Raw genomic sequence first — 4576 nt, 5'->3', positions numbered from 1 at the left:
TGGAGGCGGGCGCGGGGAGGGTGGCGCCTTGCTTCACGTGGTGCTACAGCAGCTGCACAACCTTTTAGGGAGCAGCTGCCTGGCGGGGCAGCCCCAGCCGGCTCACAGGCTGTAAAGGGAGCTGGGTCACCCGTGCCAACCCCTGCCGTGCACCCAGCAGCTGCCCCAGCCCCTCCTACCACCCACCTCTGTCCCTCCCACGTGGGGCCGCGGAGCAGCCGGGGGCAGGAGTCCCTCAAAGCGAGACACCCCTCAGGGGCTGGCTAGGAGAGGCAGACCCCACAGCCTGACACCCTGCTGAGAGGTGAATGCCTCAGGCTTGGCCTCTGGGTCACAGCCCTGCAGTGTGACTCTGGCGGTGGCAGGGGCTGGGCCCCTGAGCCGAGACATCCAACAGGGACCAACATTCAAGAGCGCCCCGCACCTGCCCTGTGAGACGTGGCCTTGCCAGGGCTCTGTGCCTCAGTTTCCCCATCTAGTGGAGGAGAAACCTGCCTCTCCTAAGAGGGCTGAGAGGTCCTCTGCTTGCTCCCAGGTCCAGCGCCATGGGGCCCTCTCACTGGTGGGCCTGGTGGCTGTGAGCCCATCCCCGCAGCTGGCCAGGGTGGGCCCTGCGATCCAGCCATGGCAGGGAAAGTCCCACCCTTGGGACCTTGTCCTCCGGCCGGTGGTGGGCACAGCACCGGAGCAACTTGGGCCTCATGCCAGCGCTCAGGCTCCGGACATTGGCCCAGTCACCCCAGGCCTTTCTGCTGGCTTGGCTGGTTGCATTGGGGGTGGGGGAGGGGCTGCCCTGGGACCCATCACACAAGGGCTACCCAGCAGGGGCAGTCAGAGCCCATAACCGCTGTGATGGAGTGGGGGGGGTGCATGTGTGAGTCAGGCTGGATGTGTGGGACAAGCAGAGCAGCTCCCAGGGGCTAAGGGACCCTGGGGCTACAACTGGCAGGTAACACCTCTGCCCTGAACAAAGAGGAGGGAGGAGCCGAGCTGGGTTTGAATGGGGGGCGGCAGTTAGAGGCTAGGGGAAGAGAGAGCCCGAAGGAGCCGGCCTGAGGAGGGGAAAGCTACACCCCAGAGGGTCCCCCCTCAGGGTCTTCTCCCCAGGACGGGTTGGAAGGACTGTCTCTGGCTGCTGCACTGACGCTTCTGTGAGAAACTGGGCATCTGGTGCCTAATAAACCTCCTGTTGTACCTGCTGAGTGAGAGTCTCTCCTGCCAGCGGACGGGGTGCAGTGCAGGGGGACCCCTGAACCCCATCACAACCCCCCATAAGCGAGCCTGTCCCTGGCCTGACTGGCTGCTGCCCTCCCCTCCCTGCCCACCTGGCAGGGGATCAGCTGCCAGGCCTATGCCAGGAGGAGCCAGGCCCTGCCTGTGCTGCCCAGCCTGGCTGGGGCTGCCCCAAATGTGGGGCTGGTCATCTGGAGGTGCCAGCTGGTGCTGTCCGTGGGGCACTCAGTGCAGGGGGGGGAGAAAGCTTCCAGGGGCCCTGCTCAGCTAGCAGCAGCTGATGACACTGGGTGATTCAGCCCCCCTGCAGCTCCTGTGCCCTGTGCTCTGCCTGACCCAGCTCCCTTCTCTTCGCCCATGACCCCCGGGAACCTCCGCTGCCCACCCAGCACTGGGTGCCCCTGCCCAGTTCCCAGGCCCCCTCTGGCTCCCAGTTCCCTGCCCCACAGCAGGCAATGGAGGGGTGCAATGCTCTCCTGGCCCACCAGCCGCCTGGGTACATGGGGCTGCCGGGTGCCAGGCCTGATTTAGGGCAGCAGGGTAGCGAAGGGTTAACAGAGGTGCCAGGGCTGCAGCTAATGTGTGCTCCCCACCCCTAGGACCTCTCTGTGCCGGGCTGGGGGGTGTCTGTGCCCTGGGCTGGGGCCAGGCCTGGCAGCAAGGGGGCAATTCCAACAGCGCCTGGGGGTGCCAAGGGCGGGCATCGGTTCCACCCCGGCCACCCTGCCCTGCGCCGAGGGGAGGCCCTTTCCGAGCACCCAGCTCAGCACCATGCCAGGGTAGCTGGAGTCACCAGGCACCTGCCAGATGGGGGGACGACAGAGCCTGGGCCATGCCCCCGTCGGGGCGATGCCGTGTGCTGGGGGCAGCGGGGGGCACCCCGGTGCCAAGACCTCCCCCACCCCAGGTGAGTGCAGAACTGGGACTCCTGCCCCTCCCCCACGCTCGCCGGGGTGGGGGAGAGGGGGATGCTGCAGCACCAGCGGAGTTTGGACCTGGTCAAGGGCCAATCCACCCAGGCAGGAGATAAGTGGCAGCAGCAGTGGGCACCACCCCCTCCGGCCCAGGTTACAGCCTGGGCCAACAGGCCCTGAACTGACCAAGCCCAGCGACCCTGCCAGCTCCCGCCAGTGCCCACTCGGCCCTGGCTGGCACAGCCGGTGGGCTGTGGGCGCAGGTACCAGCGTCCGACTCTGCAAGCCCCCAGGGCAACAGCCCCTCGCCAATGGCCGGCCCGGAGAGGGGTTTCTCTTGCCATGGGGCAGATACCCAGTGGATGTGGGTCACAGAAGTCCAGCCCAGTGCAGCAGTGGGCAGCACAGGGGCAGTGATCCGGGGCTCGCCTGGCTCTGCCCGAAGCAGGAGCTGGCCAGGTTGACTGGGCTCCTGCCCCACCAAGGGCCCAAGGGGCACCAGCCCCTGGCAGGTGGGGCACAGGTGAGTGGGACAGTAGGAGCCCACCCTGGGCCTCAGCTGGGGAACTGGCCTCTGGAGCAACCAGCCTGCAGCATGCGGGGGGCAGAAGGGAAGCACAATGGAGCAGGGATCAGAGGGGAGGCTCGGGGGGGTGCAGTGCAGGATCAGAGGGGAAGGTGTCATACTGTCCTTCCTCGGGACCCAGCCAGGCTGAGCCCAGGGGGGCAGAGAGCCACAGGGACAAAAGCAGTAACTAGACTCTAGGTATGGCTCAGAAGCCCCTTAGGGCAGCCCTGAGAGTGGGGAGGCGCCTGCCCAATCCCCCCAGCATGGAGAGCTCTGGAGGGGCTGGGAGCTGGCAGCGCTGCCCTCCCTTGGCCCTGGCCCCTCTTGAAGACGGGGACCAGCAGCGAGGCAGGGCTCTGGGAAGTGGGGTGGCTCTCAGATCAGCGAGGCAGGGGCTGGAGCATCCCCTTCACCACTTCACTGCTAACACTTCAGCCACAAACCTTCAGCCCCGCAGACTCCCACACGCCGGTGGGAAGTGAGGTGCAGAGAAGTGACAGGGCCAAGGGCAAACAGTGAGGCAGTGGCAGAGCCCAGCATGGTCTCAACCTGTCACCAAGGAGTTCTGAGACAATTGCTGCCCGCACAAGAACTACAGCGAGCAGCTGCTGTGAGCGTGTTCGCCTGCCCGCTCGGCCCCAGTTGAAATGGTTGCAGCACTGCAGGCAACCTGGGAGCCCAGCCCCTGCGGGCAGTCAGACTCTGAGAGACGGGAGCAGTGGGCAGTCAGCCGCCCGGCACGCCAGGAACAGGTTCTCCTGCTGCAGCCTCTGCCCATTCCCACCCAGGGCCTGGTTAACAAGCACACCTGGTCCCAGGTGATGCAATAAAGCCAGCAGGAAATCCTCAGCGCTGGTTCCAGGAGCGAGGAAGCTTAGACACACGCCCAGGGCCTGCCCTCCTTCGAGAGGCTTAGCTCTCTGGGGCAGGGCCGAGCCTTTGAACTCCCAGCCAAATTTCCAACCTCTGCCCCCCGCCCCCCAGGCAGCGTTTGCATCAATGGCTTTTCCTGCTTAGGGCTGGAGCTTGCGAGAGGCTGGGCTGGGGTGGGTGGGGGGACAACGATGAGTAAATCGGCCGTGGCTTGCGGAGAACGGACGTCTCTTTATGAAACCCGGGCAGCCGGAGCTCAGCCATTAACCCAGGTCCACCTGGCAGCGATAAGGAACACGCCAAGGCTGGCAACAGGCAAATGACATAAATTACAGCTTCCTCCGGACGCCACTTTAAATCCCACATGGGCACAGCAGGTCTCACCTTAAATATACAAGTGGCCACCCTGGGTCAGACCACAGGTCCCTTGGGCCCAGCGTCCTGTCTCCCGCCAGTGCCAGGCGCCCCCGAGGGATGGCACAGAACAGGTGATCAAGTGATGCAGCCCAACACCCCTTCCCAGCTGCTGGCACACGGGCCGAGACACCATCCCTGGCAGCCTGGCTCACAGCCATCCACGGACCTGTTCTCCATGGACTGATCTAGCCTGCCCTGAGGCTGCTCACCGGCCTGGTCATCGCAGCCCTCTGGCAGGAAGCTCCACAGCTTGGCTCTGCGTCTCCTTGTTCGTTTTCAACCTGCTGCCTGTGGGTGACTCTAGTTCTTGGGTTATGACGAGTAAATAACACTTCCTTATTCACATCGCCCCCCTCTGCTACCAGATCCCCCCTCAGTCCTCTCTTTTCCAAGCTGAAAAGTCCCACCGCACCAGCTTCTCCTCGGACAGGAGCCGTTCCAGACCCCAGTGATCGGTGTCGGCCTTTTTGGAAGTTTTTCCACCGCCAGGGTATCGGTTTTGAGATGGTGACCACAGCTGCTCCCAGTATTCAGGTACTGGCTGCACCAGGCCTTTAGAGAGACGGTGCAT

The sequence above is a fragment of the Carettochelys insculpta genome, chromosome 2, assembly GCF_033958435.1.
Source record: "Carettochelys insculpta isolate YL-2023 chromosome 2, ASM3395843v1, whole genome shotgun sequence".
NCBI lineage: Eukaryota > Metazoa > Chordata > Testudines > Carettochelyidae > Carettochelys > Carettochelys insculpta.
Note: the sequence above shows the minus strand (reverse complement) of the source record.